Source organism: Homalodisca vitripennis, chromosome 5 (assembly GCF_021130785.1).
Source record: "Homalodisca vitripennis isolate AUS2020 chromosome 5, UT_GWSS_2.1, whole genome shotgun sequence".
Classification (NCBI taxonomy): domain Eukaryota; kingdom Metazoa; phylum Arthropoda; class Insecta; order Hemiptera; family Cicadellidae; genus Homalodisca; species Homalodisca vitripennis.
In genome coordinates this window covers 9046500-9071879 of record NC_060211.1, presented here as the reverse complement: position 1 = coordinate 9071879, position 25380 = coordinate 9046500, and the positions used below count along the sequence as shown (strand labels likewise).

At 32.0% G+C, this 25380-nt stretch overlaps 1 protein-coding gene across 1 annotated transcript in view; it reads left to right on the top strand.

Moving 5' to 3' along the window:
* The first annotated feature begins 22640 nt into the window (after positions 1-22640).
* LOC124361767 (synaptotagmin-15-like) overlaps positions 22641-25380 on the top strand; it is an 83935-nt gene continuing 81195 nt past the window's right edge. Inside the window, exon 1 of the mRNA XM_046815733.1 lies at positions 22641-22708. The gene's annotated coding sequence lies outside the window, so the exon portion shown is untranslated. The remainder of the gene's footprint in view (positions 22709-25380) is intronic.

Below are 25380 nucleotides of genomic sequence, written 5' to 3'. Positions count from 1 at the left end.
TCCGTGCACATGTTTAAAAAAAATAGAAACATCTTAGTGTATTTTATAACTTTTTGTTTTAACTTTCAATGTGTTTCTTCCAGTTTACCTCCCTGTCTAAAATTACTCCCAAATATTTCAAACTATAAGTCTGTGACACAATTGCACATCTATTATCGCAATGGGTATTTTTAAGCAAACAGTCCATACATTTATATATAATTTCATTATCAAATTCTTGCTCACTTCTTAAATTGAAATTTATGTATTTTGTTTTTTCCGGACTTAAAAGCATACAATTGCTTGTAAACCACCATTGAATAGCGTTCAAGTCTGAATTCATGGCTTGCTCTATTTCAGTCCAACTATTTTTTACGTAACACAAAGCTGTGTCGTCCGCAAAAGATGTTAATTTTCCATTTAATTTTGCATTACAAAGATCATTAATGTAAATTAAAAAAAGAATTGCTCCCAAAACTGACCCTTGGGGTACTCCACTACTAATGTAACCAATTTCACTAAAAACGTTGTTAATTTTCACACATTGACTCCTTTTTGATAAATAACTTACAAACCAGGAATACGCATTTCCTCTAACCCCGCTCATGTATAACTTTTCCAAAAGAATTTTGTGATCTACTGTGTCAAATGCCTTTTTTATGTCTAAGAAAAATTCCACTAACTTTTTTTCCGGAATTTAAGGACTCAAACTAAATCCATGAAACGTTTTAATGCTACCTCTGTACTTGAATTCTAAATACTCTTTCAAATTTGTGTTTACGACAACAGTCTCAGTCTGTATTTTTAACCTCAGAAATCTCCACCTCATATGTTTCGTCCGGTCGGTACGAATTGAAAGCGAATGTGCTAGACTAGCGTGATAGTTGAAGGGTTACACAACTAATTGTATTGATCTAGCCATTATCACGAATCATCAGTCCAAACCGAACCTCCCATTGTTTGTTGTTCATTACAGTGTAGCTGCCGGGAAGCTTCTAGATGTAGCTAGCTTTGGTTATCGCAATGAACTAATGTAGATATAAGTAGTTGTTGGTAATGATTTTAGCAATCCTAGCTTTAATACGTTCTCGTATATAATCGGTTCGGCTCAAAACGCCAATCGGCAGTTGACTCGTTTACTCGTTAAATTAAATTGATTGTAACTACCGGAAATAAAGATTTAAACTAGTGCATAGCTATAATTGAACAGTAAATGTCACCAGCGATATATTTCGACAAGTAACAGGGGGATATAGTAATATCAAGAAGTTGTCAAAGTAAGAGTACGTCACAGGGTCGCGTAACAGGCTTCGTTGATGTTGAATGCAAAATTTTAGGTACCTATATAACTCATTTTGTTACACTAAATGTGTTACTATGTCAAAATTTTAATTTGTTGTAAAATTTGTTTTATTTTGCTATTTTTTCGTTTACATCATGGTTACCCATAACACCAATGAAAAAATGATCACTAACGCTCAGCCAAATCAATTTTCGAGTACAATCACCAGACTATGTTGCTTGAATAGAAAGGTAACTTCTCTCAAAGTGTCTGGTCTATGGGTCAATGTGTTCTGGAGATATAGCAAGGAAAGGCAGGGAGACAGGTAGAAGTAATATTTTTCACCCTCTCGAGTGATAAATACATTTTTAGCACCCTTCACTGACGCTCAGCCAACATCGGAGAAAATTGAAGATATAACTAAGACTGTTTGCTCGTATACAGGGTGTCAAATATGTCTGAAACCGACATTCCAATTGTCGAACGATTATAGATGGTAAAATAACATTTTAGTTTAACAGAGTTGTACTACAAAGTTTATATTTTCAAGCGATTATCTAAGTTTTATCACATCTGGAGAGCCTCCCTCAGAGGAAGTCTTGAAAGTCTTAAATGCAAGCATAGGTTGAGTTGAATGCCAAACTAAAGTTGAATGTAATTTTAACCTAGTTTTAATTATGTCTTAGGTTAATTATTTACCTGAAGAAGAGATCAGACTGCAGATCTCGAAACCTACTGTTACTGATTTTTTGTATCACTAAATAATGGCAAATGTCAGAAAAACATCCTGTTTTCTTCACAAAATAAAAGGCTTATAGTTCACGCGACACGTAGGTGGTGTATTCTCACTTTCATGTATCACTGAACTGTTACTTTAGTTATACAGTTTGTAAACTTTTCAACTTGTTGATATTACTAAGTTCTATTGTTACTGATCCTTGTGATACGTGAGAAAAATGTCTTGTTTGATAATTCCCTTCTGAAAAACTGGATTATATGTATTAATTTCAACACTTAAGCGAAGCGTCTTGAACTGTGCATTACAAAACACTTTACAGTGGTTTCTTATTTAAAATATATTTTTTTATTTCTCCTTTAGATATTAGAAAAGGATGTATTATTTTCAAATGGATCTATTGCGAATTCTTTATAGAATAAAACACTGACAGTAAGAAACACAGATAAATGTAACTCTTTAGCAAGTGTTTATCAGAAAATAAGATGTTTTGCATTGATTTTTCATCTAAGACTTAATGTTTCACCGAGAAGGAAACTTTGTGTAACTCTCAACAAAGGAATTCTCTACCAAACTTCTCTTTGAAGTTTGGATAGCCGATGGCAACCACACAACACAGATGCAGTTGGAACTATGGCTGGACCATCTGTCACACTTCTATGAACTGGTCGAAACTTAATCATGTCTAGTTTGGATAGCCGATGGCAACCACACAACACAGATGCAGTTGGAACTATGGCTGGACCATCTGTCACATTTCTATGAACTGGTCGAAACTTAATCATGTCTAGTTTTGGATAGCCGATGGCAACCACACAACACAGATGCAGTTGGAACTATGGCTGGACCATCTGTCACATTTCTATGAACTGGTCGAAACTTAATCATGTCTAGTTTGGATAGCCGATGGCAACCACACAACACAGATGCAGTTGGAACTATGGCTGGACCATCTGTCACATTTCTATGAACTGGTCGAAACTTAATCATGTCTAGTTTGGATAGCCGATGGCAACCACACAACACAGATGCAGTTGGAACTATGGCTGGACCATCTGTCACACTTCTATGAACTGGTCGAAACTTAATCATGTCTAGTTTGGATAGCCGATGGCAACCACACAACACAGATGCAGTTGGAACTATGGCTGGACCATCTGTCACACTTCTATGAACTGGTCGAAACTTAATCATGTCTAGTTTCAAAAACGATTTCCAGCTTCACATTGATGCTATGTGTTGGGTAGTCTTCAGAAATATGAAATAATAGCAGTTACCCGCGCTCCGCACACACTTTTATTTTGAAAAACAGGGACGTCCTTAGCATATTCTTTTTAAATGAAATTCAAAGCAATCTTGAGGTAACTGATATTCAATGAAAGATATACCGATTTCTTAATAGATTTTAGATTTATAAAGATGGAGCCCTGAATTCGGAGAGTGAAACTTTTTTATAAGCAACTCTGATATATATCGTATTTCTTTCCAATATTTCAAGATATTTTTTTAATAACTCCAAACATTTCAGTAAAATTTTGACTATTTTAGGTAAGTGTGGAGAAACTCCAAGTCTAAAGGAGACTAAAGTAGAAGTCCTTCCTTAGTTTTTCAGCTACCACACTTCCCAGACAAAGGAAAGATTTTGCACGTAATTTGTAGAATGTAACTAACTTTTAAAGACGAATAACAATAAACATTGACATCAACTGTTTATATATGTATACACTATTATACTTATTATCCTTCACTTTAACAGGCACAGGATTAAAAGCACAATAGTATTTGCTTAAATACTATATATATTTTTTATATTTATTTGCTTATATTTAGTTTGTTCATAAATATAATGGATAAAGACGTGTGGAGGGAAATTTTAAGAACAGTGAGGAACAGAGGAGGTTTTAAGAATAGCTGAGGAGGATGTTTGAAATAGGAGTAGGCCTACCAGGTACTCTAGTATTGTCCATGTAAAATTTCAACACACAAACGCAGGCGCGCTTGCGCGTACTCACAAACACACAGGGATACATATTAGGTTTTCATATAATAGTGTGGATGACAACCAAATATCACTTTATCAGTTGCCACAATCAAGAAAATACTTATTTATGACAAACGAAATATTATTAACTGCCAAAAATTATGGCACAAACTAAAGTCTAAAATAAATCTATTACAGTTTTAGTTTTAATTTTAGAAATAATTATTTTTTTACTATATTAAAATAAAGGCCTTTTTCGTTACCAACTGCAAGATTGACAAAAATCTCTACGTTAGTAAAGCCCTGTTCCCAAACATCGATAAAATCTGTAGCCATCAATGTAAATCATCGTTTTGCACCGTAAATCTCCCCGTTACAGCAGGCCTATAATATTGTGGGTTCAGATATGGATATTATCGAGCAGTAATTTCACTCGTAGAACCTACTGTAAGTTTAACAAAAGCAGTATACGAACTTATCAGATGAAAAATATCTGTATTTACTCATTTATAAACTGGCTGATACATTTTTATTTACTTATTTTGCCATAACGTATAAAAAACGTCTGGAGAACATTGGAGCAACGTAAGTCTGTATATCAAGATTTTAGTTTTACCCGGAGAAGAGACTTGATTGATTTTGAAGTGTTTCTTTTCTTTGAGGAAAAATCTCTTCTTTTGACGAGCTAGGATCCGCCCACAACACATTATGTCCGCAAGACTCAATCAATCTGAGAGATACAAAAGAGTTTGCAGATACTCATCTCGGTTCTCATAACTTCAAAATGACTGTTTGAAGTCCGACTATGACTATCTGAGGATCTATCATTTCCCCACTTAAGTGAGATACGGCCTAGTAGAAAATTAGGTTTTTGCAACAATCATTATATTAAAAATAATATATATATATATATATATATTTGATGCAATATATTTTATAATAGAACTATACGTTTTGTTTTTGTATACTGATATTTTCAGGGTTGAAAGTATTACAGTATAATCGCAGTTTTGTGAACCCGTGTTAAATCAAAGTAATATAAATGATTAAAGATAGAGAGAGACATTATTGTGAACTTAATGTTGCTAAATTGTTTTCTCTGAAATTCCACATGTCAAAAATTTGCATTTCCCTCTAATCCAGAGTTGTAAGGATTGCGTGAAAAGCTTTGCAAAGACATGGTAACCCCTCTACGTAAGTTTCATTGCAGTTGCGTTTTGCAGGTACAAAAACACTCTCTTCGGCTGAAGTTTCTGAGTTTCTGCGAATTGTTAAATCACTAAAACGTTTTGAATAGTAGCTTCTCTGCTGTTTGTGAGGTAAAAAGCGAGTAAAACCTCTATTTAATGTTAAAATATTTTTGTATTAAAAGCTTTTTAGAACATTTCTTAAATCACTGATTTCGAGGAAAGTCTTAATCGAAAGCATTGTTGCTTGAACCTTTTTTCACATGTATAATATAATATAAAATATGTAAAAGACATAAATATGATATGTAAATTGTTGGGTGCGTCTATCAGCACACTCAAAACGAGGTTTGACAGAATAATTTATGGAAAGAACGTAATTTTAGACAAAAAATAAATATATTACATATAATTACTTAAACATCAATGATAATAAAAATTTTAGTATTTCTGAATGTCTAATGTAAAATATAAAACCACAAAAACAAACACACACATACACACACACACACACACACACACACACACACACACACACACACACACACACACACACATATATATATATATATAATATTGCTTTTTAAATCCTTATAAATAAATATTTTAAGATATTTTTCACGAAATCAGATTCAACGCGATTTAAACGATTATAAATGTTTAAAAATTGTTTCAACATATCATTACAAACTAGGTTAAAATAAACTAGGAAATTATGTGTTAGGTTAGTTACTTACGTAAGGAAGAGATCAGACTGTACATCTCGAAACTTTGTGTTACTGATTTTTATGTCGCTGAACGATGGCAAATGTCCGGAAAAAATCCTGATTCCTTCACAATCCTTCCATTGTCAAAAGCAAACTTCAAACAAAGAACTATAGTTGATTTAATATAATAATTTAATAATAAGTTATTCTCCATTATTGGAATAAATACCTGATTGTGGCTGTACAACAAACCGTGAGAATTTTAATAATACATTTCCCACAAAATTATATTTACTTTCAGGCTCATAAACGTGATATACAACTTTCATTACCTTCGACAGCTTGTACAAAATTCTACACTTTCAGAAAATACACTGCTTGCTACTACTGGTACTAGAGGTGCAACACAATAATCTCCAGTCTACTTGAAAGTTATGGTTTGCCCTGTTTTGTTCGGGTTTGTGGAGAGTAATGGACGTCTGCGCGCTCCAGGTTCGCATATGAATCCTGATTTATTCCTGGATTCCTGGCTGATGTTCCATAAGCTGTAAATTTCTCAGTGGAATTCGTAACTGAATATTAGTAGTTTAAATTTATTTCATAAAAATAACATAACATTTCATGAATTCACGAATGTATAAAATATCCATATATTGATATAAAATATCATCACTTTACAAAAATATGTTATAGAATATTCATATTCTGTAAGAGTCGTTAAAATACAATGATTACATATTTTATAGATGATTGGAACTTAAAGCAGTCTTTCATATGAATTATCAATGTTAAACTCATGCAGCGATTCCTGCTTTCTGTTATGTAAGGTTTTTCGTAAATTTCACAATTTTCAGCCTTAGCATTAACCATAGTGCGTGACTGTGGAATAAACACTATCGTGTCTGTTTTTGTGAAATTTACGTGTCTGGTTAAAGAAAGAACAGACATCTCATTCTTCACAGCACTTTAACTTAACGGTCATAATCATGGGGAGAATCTCACTTGCTGGGAGAGATTGCGTGTCACTTTGGTGCAGACATTTGAACACTATGGAAATAAAAACAAACAGAGCTCTTGTTTTGATTCACTATAGGAAACTTAATCTAATGAATACTGTAACAAATGTATGACTGTAGCATAGTCATTAAAAAACAGACAGTTTATTTATAATAAAATATAATTAAATAATATTTTTAAATAAATCTCAAAATAAAGTTCCTTAAAAAATAGGTTCTAAACACAGCACAAAAACCAGTGAGATGTTGTAGACATCCAGTACGTATGATATGGTAGTGGAAAAATATTATTCTGGGAAAAGACTCAAACACATCTCAGGCAAGATATCCGTTTATTTCTTTCTAAAAATGGTATACCTGGGTCTTTATTTAAAAATTAAAAGCGGTCTTTTGTACCTTATATTGTTTATCCAGTGTAATATACAGAAATATATTTCGTAACATTTAATTATACGTCTAAAATAAAAAAATAGAGTCAATGAACATTGGAGATAGGACAATATTTCAGAGAAAGTCGTGGTATTTTCACACCCATTTAAATGTGTATTAGGAATCCTTGTTTTAAAACTAACAAACCAATAGAATTGAGGAATTTTCAGATTTTCTCTTTAATGTTCTTTTCATTGACTACAAAATATTATGAAATAAGCAAATTTTATACTTAAAAAAGTCTCAAATTTTGCATATTGAACATGTACCATGTATAACGCCTTTTTTACACCACCCAAAAATAATTCTATTTCCTTAAAAATATTTAAACTCACTTTAATTGTAGTGTGAACGTATGACTTCAGGTCATAATACCCATCTAGTGTCACATTCACTGTATAATTTATTGGGTTCGCTCCTTTTGTTTGTTAGTTTTGGGTTGACATTACGGATTACAAAAACGATACAATTATAAACCAATAAATTCACATTGGAATAAGTATAAAAACACAAAATTATTCTTTTAGGCAAATCAGCCGATTGAACTTTTTAATTGAATATCTCAATCGTTCCACAATCGATCTGACGTATTAGAAAATTGTGTAATTTGATGCATCCCCTATCACAATTGGTGTGTCAGTAACAAAATACACTACTGGTACATATTTAATTTCATAACTTACTTAACTGGATATTCGTCATACTTGTTAAAAAATTGGATAGGCTTGTGTTTCTATATAGGGTTGGACATGTTACATGTATTTATGATAGCTTCCGACTGTGCATGGGACTAGCGAACTATTGACCTCAAGTCAATATGTCAGTGGCATGAGAGTTGTAATTAATTGGGGCAAAGCGCAGCCGTCAATAATCGAGAAACTGACTGGGACAGATGGTGGCGCGGCCTGCCGTTCCGGCCTCACACTATTCAATTCTCACTGGATACTGTAACGCAATTAGTTCTTAACAATAGATTTCATTTCTATCTCAATTATGAGAGTTTTTAATCTCTACTGTAACGATTTAGAAATGCATAAACCGTAAAAGTAACTAAGTTATGATTCTGAATGAGGTAATACTTAACTGATCAGTATTGTCGGTTAAGTAACTTAGAAAGCAACACTTTGGCAATAACGTTTGCCATCTTGTAGATTAATTTTTTCCAATAACACTATCTCCATCCTTATCAAGTCGTGTTGTATTAACTTTACCGTGGTAAATACCACATTTTGTTACATCTCGAGATCTGTCTTTGAGATATTTTCTGAAGCACTGTCTGACTTACATTGTGATTCATAAATGGAAGAACCTATAACGAGTAATTGAGTACAATACTGAACATTGTAGTAGTTGGCTGAGCTTTAGCGAAACCTATCACTCGTGTGGTTGGACAAATTTCAACTCTGTATGTATGTCTGCCTGTACGATGTCTCGATAACGAACTGACATATAGACTTGGAATGTTGACTGAAGATTCATTTATCTATGAGGAACGCTGGGTTCGATAGTTGTTCATGTCAATCCATGCGATTTGGCTGAGCGTTAGCGAATGTGTTTACGTTGTACTTTGAGCTATCATGATGGGAAAAGAGAAATTAGCCGAATAAATAAATTTCTAAATAAACTGTGCACAATCAGTAGATATTATAACAAGCAAGAATTTTATTCATATAGTAAAAAGAAAATATAAAAGACTGGAGTCAATGTTATGAGTCGGTGGCAATCTATGACTTAAGAGCACCCTTGGTCGTTTACCGGAACTTGAATACTGCTATAAAAGCTAATCTTATAAGAAACCGTGGATTTATTATTTGAAAAGAATTGAAAAATGTCATTAGTGCACTTGGAAATTTTCAGGAATGAGATCTGTGAAGGTGCATGTCCAACCATGGAAATTGGCTGAGCGTCGATGTCTATTACACAGAAGGCTGACACAATGTCTATTTTGTCTCCTGGGGTATGTAAACATTTTTTTCTGTATTATTGCATACCTGTCTATTTGTCCACAGGACATCTAGGGAATGAAATGAGCTAGAGGCTTGAAACTCTGTATGCAAAGTAAACGAAGCCTGTCACATGACACGTACTTTTACTTTGTACTAAGTAAGATTAAAACATACCATATCTTTAACAATTACAGATAAAAAAAAATAAAAATAACATAAACGTTTCTAGTTCTTAACTGCACGAAGATAGTTTTATAATTAACATCTAGCATTTTCCGTTCATACGGCACAGAAACCTTTCTAACAGAATTGAATTATTGAAATATTTCTCTCTCTCTCGTCTACAAAATTTCGTGTAAATTTGTGTGATTCCGTGTTCAGCACGAAATGTAGGGTTACGGAAATGGAATCGACCACAATTAATTACAGCACCACTTTTAATGGTAGTAAGAGAAACCTTGGCAATAAACCAATAATTTTCAATCAATCTCATAGGCAGTAACCAACTTTACTAGGTGAAATATTATGTCAGTTTATCTGAACGTCCGCGTCACAGTTGGGGGTGGAGGCCTCACGTAGCGAGGATGTGTCACTGCACGCTGCGCTGTACAGCGCTCTTGCCGCTATATAGCCGCTGTATCGAGCTGTACGTGCTGTCCTGTCGTCCATGGTATGTATTATCACCTACAACGCATAGATTTTAAACTATATAACGGATTAAATATTAATTTATAATTTTTACACCTTTTTCAGTAAAAAAACATAAACACGTTTTAAAGAAAATAAATTTAAAATTCTATTTAATGAATGGAAGTATAAATTTATTATCTTATTAGTGCAATAATGCGTTATTATAGCATAACAAATTATGTTTGAAATCATAACCAATAAATGTACTTATTTTTATGAAAGGGGATAATTTTTACCATAATCTTCCTCAATAGTGGTAATTTTTCAGCACTTGTAAATAATAATAAAACCCCAGTATGTAGACTAGAGTGAAATAGTCATTATAAATTAATGGTACTATTTAGTTATCATACTTAGGAGCACAGGATTAAAAAAATATCGTACTTTCATAAATTTTCGGTCTCTGTTTTATATACTGTTTCCTTTTATCTTTTGGACATAATTGAAGCGATGGAGTTAAATATTACTGCAAAAGATCAATTCATCATACAGCGCTAACACATTTCACCTCAATCCGTCTTCAAGAATATTGCACATACGTAGCAGTGAGAATAGTTTACTACATTTGATTTATTACAGTATATAGAATAATTTACCGAGTGTCAGATTCCAGACGCTGCACTAAGAGGAATGCGAACTGGAGCTAAACTTAACATTCACATTGAATCAACCCTTCCTATCATAGCTACGTTACGTGTAGAAAACTCGATTGCTTCGCCTTGCTTTGACATTCTGTCTCAATCAATGTTTACTGTAGAGACACGATTCACATGTACAGCAACTCAATTTCAAAGGTTCAGGGCTAAATCTGTATACATTCTTATCAAATCAGGATCATACTCAAACATAAAATTTATCATTCATGCAACTTTTATCTATTTGCCAATTTCCTACCTACATCGCCGAAGTCAATATCCTAATTGGGCGATTAGTCCGGTAAAATAAGGATGCAACCTCGGAATGAAAGATAATTAAGCTAAAAATTTGCATACGTCTTTATTTTGATGGTATAAAACTTACCTCAAAAGTCTCATATAATCACGTGTACGCGTCTTTAGATATTTAAGGTCAAAGTTCACGAAAATCAAGTTTTTTTTGCAAATATCTCGTTTCCCTTAACGCTAAATGACTTTGAATGTGGTTAGAGAAATTGTAGAACGGAAAATTCTCTTCAACTTTTGTCTAAAGTAATTTTATGTACGTTCAACCCTTTTTTAGATACAGCGCAAAGAGTAGGGGACCGCTTACCTATATATACCATAATGCGAGGTCAGCCAGTAGAATACAATAAATAAAATGAGTTATATATTGTTAATTATTCACAAACTATTATTATTATTATTATTAATACTTAATACTATTAATATTGTTATCATTATTATTACATTTTTTATTATTATTTATTATTTAACATACCATATTTATAGATATTAATTATAAATTATATATTCTCTAAATAATACTTTTTACCAAACATACAATATTTAAAAGAAATATTTCAAATAAAGTTTAATTATATATTTATTTATTTAATCCAATAATCAATTTATTAAAATTACAAATATAAAATATTTGTTTTCATTATTAATGATTAATATTTTTGTTTTAATTTTCTTCTTGTTCATCGTCTTCTTCTTTGTTCACTTCAATTTTTTCCTTTTATATTTTTTCATAATAACTTCTTGCAAAAAATATAATAAACTGTTCTGTGTTTCTCCATTAACATCGCCTAGCATTTGATTTGGAGGTGGATAATACTTTGTTTCAACTACAGATGTTCGAGTATCTTCTCTAATAATCGCCGCAGCAGCTTCTACTATTCGTAATCGTTCTTCTTCGGGTGAGCTTTTTTTACTCTCGTACCAAGCTTTGGATAAAATATTTGACTGTGTGTCACGAAAAAAGATATAATAGTGAACTGGCCTAACCTTAGTTGTAATTATTATATCAGTCAAATACTTCTCCCTTAATTTTAGAAATGATAGTCTTATCATCCGGTACGTACTCGGTAGGAATATCTTTCAACTCTTTTAATGTAAATTGTGAATCATTATATATTTTATATACTAAAAAAAAAAAAAAAAAAAAAAAAAAAAATCTCTTTCATGGCCTGTGTGATGTTATCATCTTTGTGATGCTTTTATCAGTAGGTGTTTCGATTTAAAAAATGAGAGATAGCAAATAGCATGATATTTAGCCTCAGCAGCTACCAAGTCATGTTTCAAAAAGTATACGATTTTTTGACTAATTTTCCTAACAACGTCTTTTTTTTCAGCCTTCGTCAAAACGTTATTTTTAAAATCAAGAGTACTTACTTTTACTGATGGTGCGTTTATACTTTTCTTTTCTTTTTTATTCTGCGACTTCATCAGCTACTTGACCACAAAACAAGCAAGATGTTTTAAAATCAAATACCTCTTCTCGTATTTTACGAGATGGACTTTCTGCAGTAGGAGTTTCATCGTCTTCTGCACGTCGCATCGATGCAGCAATTGAATTTTTATTTATATACACTTTTCGACAATCAACATGCACCACCACAGAAGTCAAAGTATTTAAATAATTTATATGACCGTCATTTCTGTCAATACTTGCAGTTTTTAATGATTGTAATCCACGCACAACACTCACAGAAGCACTTTCTGATATTAATTTATTACAAATAAAACAACAATCAGCCATTGCAATTAAAAGATACACTCAAAATCGTACGTCTGTTAATGCTAAGATGTCGTTTTAAAACTAAGGGATAAAATAAATTTTTTATCGGTATAGAAGTACTAACACAGAGAAATGCCCTACCATTCCTATCATCAAGTAAATATCACACCACCAATACTGTACTATATACATAAAAAATTCCAAACTCATTCGTTTCTACGGGTGTGTAGAAAGTCAACAAACAAGAAAACCGGTCAACAATGGAAACATCTGCTACAGCTTCGCAGAAACAGCAAAAGTCGTCGTACAAGAAATTTGTATTTCGAGATATAATATTCATAGTAATATAGTAATATCGACGAAAAAGTAATTTCTTTTAATATTGTATATTTGGTAAAAATAAAATAAGTATTATTTAGAGAATATATAATTTATAAATTAATATCTATAAATATGGTATATTAAATAATAAATAATAATAAAAATGTAATAATAATGATAACAATAATAATAATATTAAGTATTAATAATAATAATAAATAGTTTGTGAATAATTAACAATATAACTCATTTATTTATTGTATGATTGTAATCCACGCACAAACACTCACAGAAGCACCTTCTGATATTAATTTTATTACTAATAAAACAACAATCAGCCATTGCAATTAAAAGATACACTCAAAATCGTACGTCTGTTAATTGCTAAGATGTCGTTTTAAAACTAAGGGATAAAATAAATTTTTATCGGTTATAGAAGTACTAACACAGAGAAATGCCCTACCATTCCTATCATCAAGTAAATAATAATAATGATAACAATAATAATAATATTAAGTATTAATAATAATAATATTAGTTTGTGAATAATTAACAATATAACTCATTTATTTATTGTATTCTACTGGCTGACCTCGCATTATCGTATATACATGTAAGCGGCCCCCTACTCTTTGCGCTGTATCTCAAAAAGAATTGAACGTACACAAAAATTACTTTAGACAAAAGTTGAAGAGAATTTTCCGTTCTACAATTTCTCTAAACCACCTTCAAAGTCATTTAGCGTAAGGGAAACGAGATATTTGCAAAAAACTAAACTGATTTTCGTGAACTTTGACCTTAAATATCTAAAGACGCGTACACGTGATTATAATGAGACTTTTGAGGTAAGTTTTATACCATCAAAATAAAACCGTATGCAAAATTATTAGCTTATATCTTTCATTCCGAGGTTGCATCCTTATTTTGGCTTATTTTACTGAGTTAGATGTCCCAATCAAATGCCCAAAACTCGTACATTATAAAAAGCTTGCGACGCTAAAAAGCGTTTCAGACGATTTTTGAGCACCTTGGGTGTTACGGTATTCTTTATCCAAATTGGGCAGCTTGTTGATGATGTGAGCACCTGCCTGTGAGGGCAGATGTTCGTAAACTACTGTTCTGTGCCTACCAGTTCGGTAGTTTCCCCTGCCTCTGGTCTAAAGTTGTCAATGCACATTTAGACACAGAACAGAGTTATTACGAAAATTTAGACTTGGCAGTGTCAATAGTTGAAATGTTTTGAAGGTTTCTTTACAAGACTCTGAAATTAAAATAAGCGATTATTCGTATCGTTTGCTTTTGCAATTTTAACTCTCTCATCAATTGGTTGTTTGCACAGGCACCCCATAACACTACTACGTAGGTAAGGTGAGGCCGAATTAAGCCGTCATCAGAACCTCAGTCGGGCAATACTTGGCTAATGACCTCAAAACATAAATACCTGAGGTAAAAAAAAAAACATTATTAATGTGATAATTCCATGTCAACCCTCGATCTAGGTGTATTCCATGGAATATAATACTGTAGACCTCTTCTATGATTGAATCTACCCACATGACGACAGGGCCACATTCCGGATCTATATGTCGCAGAGTAAAGTTAATTACATTGGATTTTGATGAGTTTGTTTTATAATTGAGACTGTTGAAATGTTCAAAACAATTTTTAATTTCCAAAAAAGTCAGCTCTTGCATAAAGGGATTTTTATTTTCCACTGAAACAGAGATTCGTGTCATCAGAATACTGCACTACTTTCCCCCTCAGTAGTGATGACCCAATTTCATTGACATATAGGAGAAAATAATTGGACTAAGGATTGATCCCTGGGGAAGCCCATAGTGAATTGAGGTACATACTGAATTGAATTTGAAAGATGAAATTTAAAATTTGGACTAGGCTTAGCCTCTTTGCAACCTAGATGTCTATGATGTTAAGCCACGCAAGGAATTCGTTTTGAACGACTTCGTCACCGAATTTTATGGATCTCTTGAGACAAATCCATAAAAGATTCCAGGAGTGAATCTGTAACAGTGTCAAATTACAAACGCGGAACGTGAAGTGGAGCTTAATTTAATATTCACACATTGAAAAATGTGCAATCAATTATATTTCTCAAAATATTTGATAGACCGATCCTAAACAGGAGATATTTTTGTATTTTTATACATGGGGTGTAATAAAATTCTCTACATAAACTCCATATTTTTGTTCCATGGACAAATCGAAGTTACAAACTAAGTGCAACCAATTGTCAATTTCTTTTCGTTTACCGTCTATGTGCCTGTTTGTGTTTTTTTTAGTTTTTATTTAAAAAAACAATAAATATGTAAAACTAAAAACTGGTATAATTATTTGTATTGTAGTATAAAATCAAGAGAAAAAAATACATTTATATTAAATATCACATTTCAAGATAGCGAATGGTTGAAGTTTTTAAATTTCAAAAATGTAAAAACTAATGAGTTTATGATAATGTTTGAAGAATAATAACATCTGTTAAATCTAATTAAAAACTTTTAACACCCAAATAGTAAACATGTGTTATTAAATAATGTAGTGTACGTTTTTAACGGCTCTAATGCACGGATAATGATGTCGTAAACAATGCAAATTTTGTTTAGGTGTCAAAAACGATTTTATTTAGGTCCAGCAACTTTTATTGTTCTTTAGAACGTTTCATAATTTTATTAGTATTTGGATATAAGCTTTTAATACTCCAATCATCTGCCATATTGAAAAGTAATGTGATAATATAATATTAACTTAACAAGTCAAGCAAAAAAACTATTCCGAATTTTAATTTTATATCTTTGCTGGTTTCTGAAATAAAAAATGAAAAACACAGAAAGGCACACGATTAATGAAAAGAGATAGTCGATTAGTTGGATAATTTGTTTTTAGCTCCTCTAGATTCCATGGAGCAATATCCTAAAGTTAGTCCAGAGAGTTTTGTTTCGTACACTAATTACATTCACTTGGAAATAAAGGCATCATTGACAGTTGTTGCTAGTAAGATTCGGTTTGAATTTGTACACAAACGTGTGTTGAATTTAATAATGCATGCATTTTATTATATTCATAAAAGAAAATTACACAAAATAGCCAGGGGGGAAGAGTTTATTCCGCTTGGTAAAGCCTCCAAGATCTGACACTGTTACAGACTTCCCTCCTGGAATCAGGAGTCCATGGCCGTCTGAAGGCATACAGCAGGACCGAGAAAGTAAATTAACTTGGAAATATATATCTTGCCATGATTTGCACTAACGTTCTGTAGAAAATACGAAAGGTTTTTTAGTTACTTTAGTGTCACATAGTTTTGGAATAGAGACACATAGGTCACAAAATAGCCACATAAGGTTTACCAAGCAGAAATATAGTGTAATCTCAATTAATAAGGGTAGGGTCCAATAAGCGGACCCGGTTTTTTATATCGAAATTGGCAAACGATATTACTTAATCATAACCATCGATATAATCAATCCATACTGATTAATTATTTTGAACTATTAACTTAAATAATCTATATGAACAGCTGTAAACACTTTCAAATAATACAATTAAGGTAATATTTTAAATTTCACATAAGTAACATTGTGTATTAAAAAATGGCTGTCAATCTTAGGAAGCTTCACGAAATTGCTTTAAAAGACGATAAAACATGTTTTTTTATGGCTTCAGAATGTTGGGTTAGTACCTAAGAATCCATTTTGTGATATTTGTGGAAAGGTAACAAATGTAACTGTCAGAGGAGCTAACATGGTCGTCTTCAGATGCAAAAAAGAAGGTAATGGTAAAGGTTATTTGTTACATCATTAAATTCACATTTTAATATAACATATGATTGTTATTACTTTTATATAGATTGATAGTCTATGATTCGATATGCGAATATTAGGTATCGAATATTAGGTATCGATGATTATATTCGATATAAAAAACCGGGTCCGCTTATTGGACCCTACCCATTAATAATTAGACTCATTGTCTATAAAATCTTAGTGAACTTATGAGACTATCTAAATTTCATATAGTAGTGTAAAAAATGTCTACTGCAATATATTTACGTTTCGGCAAATACGAGCACGATTGTTCCAACACAGTTATGTCCTTAAGTATCTAGATTTCCAGTTGTAACATGGCATTAGGTACACAGTCTTATATAGCCACTCTCAAGTTTGGATTGAGATAAGTCGATATTGTCGGCAACTATTACTTCGTCAGTCTCAAGGGTATATTGGAGATACACGCCTTCGCCCGTAACCCAATATACCTTCGCCACCCTAAAGGTAGTGTTGTAATATTGACATAGTCGGTGTTGTCGGCAAAAGTTCACCAGCATGTGAAAGGGTCTTACATCATGGAGATTTATATCGTTCCGTTTCCACGTTGGTAGTATTAAAGGTACATGGTCTGTTTGGACACCCTGTAAAGACAGCTTTTAAACGGGATTGAGACTACTCTAACCTTATTGGACGAATTTGTATATACGCATGTCTATACCGACATGAGTTTTATAAAGGGAATAAAAGTGTTAAATGTCATCGTGTTCCACATTTATATTTAAATTTTGTGATTTTATATCCTATATAATCCATAATTTAGTTCAATATTTAAAAACTATGAATGTAAGTATGTATATTATAAATACATAATATATAAATATATCTATTTATTTATGTATATAAAAAAGTTATAATGTAAGTTCAGTATTAATATGTTGGCCTTATGACTGAGTACAATCGTACGACATTTTTACATTTAACCTAGTAACACATATAGCCTAATAAAAATTATTGTACATGTAATCTAAGTGAACCCGTTGCGTGGTTAGTGCTATGGCCTATGGCCAATGTATATAGTATGAAAAGGAAGAAAAAGTTAATAATAATTTACTCCGTTTATTTTAGTTTATTACTTGAAGTATGCTAAGTTAATGAAATCCTTTCCATTTACAGTTTTCACATCTTGCTAAGTTTAAAGTGAGAATTTAAACAGGAAAATAAATAAATTTTCCTATAAAAACAAACGCAGACAAACCTAAAATTAAATAACTGTATAAGCAAAGCCGTCAACACAGCCATGCACTCAAGTGAATGAGAACTGCACTTGGCAAAAATAGGTTAAGGACTTCTCGCTCGAACAAACAACTTATATGTTTGATTTGTTTTGGTATAAAAAATACATAAACCATGAGTCGATCTCGCTCATAGGATATCATAAAATTTAGCTCTTTATAATGTTATCAATAACATTGAAATACATTTATAAGTATAGGTCGTGTTGAAAAGGTCGCTTAACTTTTGATGGTAAATCATCTGTTATTACTTGTTCAGGCTAATACAAACGTACATCAAACTACTTTCATATTTCAAATTACTATTCAAAATGTTTTCTATACCTTCTAATTTAATTGAAAGTAGATTTATTGCATTATTCATCAAAATTTCTTGTGACAAAACTGTCAGAGTACAATAAGTGTGTAAAGTAAAATTCAGTAACGAAATACTCATTTTATTAAATTTGTACCCTTGCACTCTATTTGTTCTATTAGTCAAATAAACTAGTAGGCCCATATATAGTGTACCTGGAAAATAGCAACTACCAATGTAACTATAAACATACTCACAATGTCTGTCTCACTCTTACATTGAGGGATTAAATTATTAACTTTACTTGGCTAGTGCAGGATTAACATAATAAATTATTCATTATTTTAGAATATAAATCACGTATCCGTCCGCTTTGAATCTGGAACATTATATGAGTAAAATATTAAAAGTAAAGGTTGTCTGTACCAGGTGAAGTTAGGGATAAGACTTGCGAACCACCAACGGCCGGGTAGGCGGGCTGCTTGCAAGGACAGGATTGCTCAGCGGTCATCCATCTAAGCAGCAGCCATGCTCGACGTGGCTTAGTTCGGTTATCTTCCTATCCGACGGTCTTTGGTAGCTGTTTAAAGCATAATCGTGCTTATTTGGACAACATTGCCTATGAAGTTTATATTTTAAAGTATAAAGAAATATTTATACTAGAGTTGTTATTTCATTACTAACAATCGGTACAGTAAAAAGTTTTTAAGATAAAAATTATCTGAACATTTACGTTGAAACATTATAATAAGCTTAAGACTTCTTGAGAAAAACAAGCTTTAATTAAATCTGAGACATTGGCAAACTGTCAGTTACAAACTCATCCATTAGCGATGCAAGAGGTTATGTAATATGTGTTACTCAGATACTTACCGCACTAATCTTTGATTTAGCCAAGCATATGTAAAAAATTATGGCAGAAAACGGCAATAAATAGTTTATTATGAAACCTCCAACTTTATGACAATATCAGGTCTTATAAAATAAACTAATATTACTGAATTAATTTGGGAGTATTGATTTGCACCTTTTATACAATGCTGAAAACAATTAATATTGGTAATCCCTAAACAATATTGAAATAACCACTACACTAACACAACCATGGTTGCTGCCGTTTAAATATGCATGACAAGGGTTGTGATTTGGTTTTGAACTTTAATTTGATCCAAAACCCTAAAAAAACACTAACCCAAAGCTACTTAGAAATAATTCGTCCGCAAAAACCAAAAGCTTTGAAGCTTTAATATCCTCTTAGGTCCTCGCCACAATTGTGTTGTTATGTACTGACTTTTCAAAAGACTATTTTGATAAAAAAAATAGATAATACAATTATTAACTTCTTAGAGAATTCAAATGGTAGGAAGCTGGGCGATTATTTACCTCCATTTCTAGTGATGTTTACCCATCAAATAGCATCTCATCAAGGTTAACAGCGAACATGACCAGGGTCACTACAGATGGGTAAACATCAGAGCTGGTTTATCTGGTTGATAGTTGACTGTGCCCCCGACGCCAATTTGCCACTGCCGTAGCTAATATTGCCGCCATGAGGACCATTAAAACCTTAGTTTGTTAAATTACATCCACTAAAATTACTTGAAACATGTATTTTAAGCCAGATTTCACTGTCACAAACTTCCTTTCTTTAACGATGCTAATTCCCTGATAGCAAAGAAGACAAGAGTCAAGTACGAACCAAGTTTTTTTGCAGTTGATGGAGAAATTAACTCTATTGGACGATAACTATCACAGGCAACTATAGTTTACGTGTGGTCGAAATAGGACGATATCGAAATGGTTATAAATATTAACTATGAACCTTTCCTCAGATCTCATTCTTCATAGTTTGATACACAAACGTATGTATAAGATACGAAAATTGAAGTTAAACCAAATTCATACAACACTATAAGATTGAATTTTTGACTTCAATTGGTGACTTTTATTCTTTGTATTTTTCATAGTATTTTATGTAACTAACTACGTATGTGCCTCATGGTTGGTTTAATGTGTATAAAGCTGAGGAAAATATGAAGAAAACATATTGATCGCTATTTTTTATGCGTTCAATACCCTTCCATTTTAGCTACAAACCAAAAAATAAAAATTACTTTGCTGACGAAAAAATGTTTTGGTCAGGGAAAAGTTCTCTATCGATTTAAATGAAAAGTAGGTTCTTTGTTTACACAATACGCCCTGGCTTTTAGCTACAGACCATGATGTACATCAGACACTTTGAGATTGCCAATTTGACATTTTTATGGGCGAAATTAAATAAAATTAAGGCCTGAAGCACGTTAAAATGTACCTATAAGAGAGGAAATTCAAGATTGTTATTATCAACTAAACCACGAAATGCACAAGATAATTTAATTAGTTGAATATAATTACCACCAAGTAATCTCTAGTGCGATGCTTCAGGTGTGTAATTAGTATCATGGAGGATTTTGTCGGAGGGAAATGGATGAAACATGAGTTGGGGAGAAGATTAAAGTAATAATCTTAATTACTGGGAGAGCTAAGATTACAAGGTTAAAGGGTATGAGTTATACACACAGAAAATTATGAGGCATTCTGCAAATTATTGTTGCGTGCGCTGAAACAAATAACCAGCATTAGAGATTAACTTGGCATTGTTCATTTAGAAACTCCCATTTATTTATTAATTATTTGCCAATGGAGGAAAAATAGTTTATGCTATATTTTTTCATGCTTTCATGTCGTAAAACATTGACATTTTCAGAATCGGTTTTTAATTTGTAACAAAGTTCTAACGTGATAAATAAGTTCCTGTTTTTATTATTTGGAGGTACTTGAAGTAAAATTTAGTACAGAAAAAGCGGGTCGAGTAGTATAAATGATGATAAAATGTATTCATTCTAAGCAATCTACATGAACGTTCTGTATAAAGGGTAGGGGGAGGAATGATTTCATGTTGTAACTGTTTAATGAAATTCAAAATAGCTGTTTACTTGCACTTGTTCAACAAAAATGTATTAGTTTCATATTTTTGTATTTCATGTGGCTAAGATTTTAACGTCACTGGTACGTTAAAGTTACCATAATACAAATTACATGAATATTTTATGGAGTGGTGAAACAACCGAATTGGCGGTCTTCACGGTTCTGAGGAACGTAACCAATATTTTTCATGACACTATTAAATAAAGAAACATGGATGGGATATAAATTAATCTTTTCTAAACTTTAAACACATTGGTTTGAATAAGTTGAAGAGTTAAAAAATCTGGGTCCAAATCAGCAAAACTGCCAAAATAAAAAAGTGTTATATTCAACAAAAGTAATTAACAGAATTAAAAAAATACCAAAAATGTTAAGTTTTAACAGTATTTAATTTTTTTTGAACATTTCGAAGGTGTGATGAGTACATGAGCAAAATTAAATTTTCTAAATACATACAAAAGAGATTTTGAAATAGTGAAATATTGTTAAAATAAAAATAATAATAAATAATAAAATAATAGAGCTTTAAAATAAATATACTGTTCTCAAATATCTGTCGATTTTTAATATTATTACCGTATGGACGGATGGTATTTACACAATGTTATGGAATCCATAACATAGAAATTATAAGACATTTAATATAACATATAACATAACATATTTAATATAATTATGAGCAATTAAATTATATTACATTAATTTTGTATGTATTCAATATTATACGATATTGAATTATTCTTTTCTGTCGTGTCAACCTTTCAATAGGGAAATAAAAATGTATGTACCCGATTTGTATATTTAATTTAATTTGTTTAATTTAATTCATTGTAGCCTGTATATATATATATAGCACAGATGATTTACTGTAGTGTAAGTAGATGTTAATTTACTTTTACTTCTTTATCAAAACAATAGTGTTCTATTGTTTTTAAATTACCTTACCTTGTCAATGGATCTATAAAAGTTATTTATTATATGTTATTTCTGTGTAAGCTAATAGTGTACGAACTTTGTAATAATTATTATATGTAAAATGCTGCAATATAATTGGAACTTTGTGTTTTGTAGCATCAATAAATAGGCTAAGTAAATCAATATTATATTTACCCTAAAATATCTTTCGAGTAAAAGTATAAAAACTGTACATGTACATCACAATTTTTGCTGCGTCGCGGAAAATGTTATCTATGTGAGTATGTTGTTGATATGACTTGACGCCAGACTGCAATATTTTTAAATAAATCAGTGTTCTGTCGGGAGTTAGGGGCTGTAACGCTGTTATCGGTATTAGTAGTAACGGGAGTCGCCACCAGAGAGGGGTGAGAGCGCAGGGTGGCGGGGCGGCGGGGGTGGCAGAGGCAGTGTAGCTCCGTGCGGCGCCCAGTTAACACAACGCCCCCGGTACTGTCTTCAGGGCTGTCCAATTGGAAAAAGGTAAATAAGTGTATAAAAAATACTCCCCAATATATTACCTTTCTCGTTTATAATCGTTCTAACCAGACTCAACTATCACTCAATACGTTTGGAAACATTTAAACTACAAATGAACTAATTGTCTTATTGCATTGACCAACAAGTGTGATACCGTTTTCGTAACTCGCCCTTCTTCTGGGAGTCTGGTATAATCACTTGATATCTCTTGATGCTACGAAAACTACCTAATCTTAGCGAATATAAAATTTTACGATTACATAACATTTTCCTATTCAATACTTCGTAAAATATATAAACTACGCGTGTTCTTTATTCACCCCGGTTTATCCATAAATACAGTATTTCACACCGTATATTTACTGTATTTACATTACTTGAACCGGGTATAAAGTAAATTTTATTTTTGATTAAATATGGCATTAGGATATCTCGTAATACATAATATTGTTGGCGAAGTGTAGGTCATTACAAATTGGGCAGTATTAAAAAAATAAAATTATGTATAATTTACTTTGCTTTGTGATTATGAAGGGATTAAGGAATTTCTACAATATGATTTATTGCATTTAAATTTTTAAAATTCTAATTCGTTTTCCAGTTATGTACATTGAAATGAGTTTAACGTTAAAATTTGAAACATATTCACCAGAAGATTTATAGAAAGGAATAAAGCATAATGCAACCAATCAAAGTCTGTACCTGCTTCTGCCATGTTTCATATCTCCATGCGCAAAGGCTTCTAGCAAATGTTAATGCTGCAACAAGTACAGGGCATGATCCTTACTTTTGTATTTGGTGTATCAAGAGTAGAAAATTAAACTTTGTCATACTATGAGTGAGAACTGTGACCGCACATGGTGAAGACGAAGCTACCATTTTCCATCTAGTGGAACATGCTAAACTTACCCGTCACATGCAAATTTAATAAATAAACAAAAAATGTATTGCTCAATTTTGAGTCACTACTAACTTTGCATAACACTGATTTTTATCATAGCCATAGTAGGTAAAGCAGGGTTGTTCTTGTTGGAAGACCTCTCATTTATCTCCCAAAGAAGATTAAATTAATTTACTGCTAATTTAGAGCAAGTAAGTATCTAATTTTCAATGTATGTGGCGGAAAAATTAGATTTTATATTTAGAAAATTAACTCATACAAAGCCTTCCAGATAAAATAAAAATTGTGTTTTATTAAAAGTATTATACCTTAAATATCCCAAAACACCAATAAGCAAAGTTTAATGGTGTATTAGCTAGCTATCCACTTACACCACTTACAAAAATAATACTTGTAAGGAAAATAATGTATGTACATAATTAAAACACATACGATGGTGATTCTATAATTACTCCTTATACTCATTGGCATGCAATAATTCTATTTTCACTCTGGGCATTCTGCTTGACATTAAATAAAACTCGACAAAGCATGTTACTCGATGCTATTGCACAGTGATCCATAAGTAATTCGATAATGGCGTCGCATCTATGATGCATCTTATAAGTTCAGATTTTATGTTGAGGAAACAATTTATGTCGTGAAATAAAACTGACTAGGGGAGTGAGCATAGTAATTTAATTTCAAACATATTTGTTTTCTTACATGATACTATCATTATCATTACCTAGAGACCGAGAAATTCTGTTAACTTAAAATGTTAAACATTTAATCCGAAATGACCAAACCTGAGCGTTACTTTTTGCAGATCTAGAGCAATACGAATACAAATTACATGCAATTTTATTAAATTTAGCGTTACAGTAACTTCTTTCGATTAAAACTTTTAGGTCTTCAATCCTTTACAAATAAAATTTAAATTAGTGATCCGATTAAGAGAAACAGCTAATTATTTTAATTTAGCGTGCAAAACCAATGTACATGTAATACTAATACTGCCTGGATGTTCGGGAAAAACTCGTCTAAAATGAGAAATATGTTATAGTCTTAAGTAGTTCTGTAATGCTATACCTTTAACAAAAGTATTTCTAAATAGTTTAGTTATAAGTATTCTATTGTATGAATGAAATATATTAAAAAAAAAAAAACTGAAATAGGAGTTTTAAAAGGAGAACGCCTTGCCTTTTTTAGTATATTATTTGTCTAATCGGGTCATTACTTGAAAATGAAACTTTTATATAGGAAGACCGCTTGGTTCGATTTTAGGACCGTATATTTTTCTATATACTTAAATGGTCTTCAATCAAGTATCGGTACAGCCCGAGTATATCTTAAAGAATACTATTTATGGATCTAAATGGATTTTTTTATTTCTAAAATCGAATAAAGTGGAGGATAATGCAGACAGGCTCAGGACAGGACAATAAGTTATATAGCTATAGTTGGTCTAATTGGTACACTGCATAAACTTACCACTCACGCAATACATTTTAAGAATGAATGGTATACTTCCCCCTTCAATGTACGTCAATGAATGAGAGGCTCTCCTGATTTGAAGCACATTGATCTCCAATACCCTTAGTTAACCTCTACTGTGTATTGTTCCAACCCCCAGCTCCTCTAGTTATACACACTGTATGTGTTCTAAAAAAGCGTGCAACGCTGATATCGTCAGTTACGAGTTGTGTTTTGTGTGAATTTGTGAATAGTCAGAGGCTTCTCGACAAGCAGCATCACCCTCCCGTCAGTATCGAACACGTGATGCTTTTCACAT